This window comes from Amblyomma mixtum, chromosome 4, assembly GCF_055824585.1.
Source record: "Amblyomma mixtum isolate Tamu chromosome 4, ASM5582458v1, whole genome shotgun sequence".
NCBI lineage: Eukaryota > Metazoa > Arthropoda > Arachnida > Ixodida > Ixodidae > Amblyomma > Amblyomma mixtum.
The window spans coordinates 157,112,177-157,112,405 of NC_143015.1; positions in this window are offsets into that span (position 1 = coordinate 157,112,177).

Here is a 229-nt window from a genome sequence, read left to right on the forward strand (position 1 = left end):
GACGTGCAAAATGCAAAAGTACACATTGAAAAATACGTTGGGGGCCAATAAACACACGAGCGAGTATGCATAGAATAGAAAGTTGAGCTAATTGGATTTCAATCACCGAATGCCAAGTTGTTAGTGGTTTTAGAGGACAAACGGCAGCACGCAAACACACAACAACGAAAGACAGATGAAGAGTCCTACCGGGCTGCATACGGAAATATAAGTATGACAAGCACTGCTT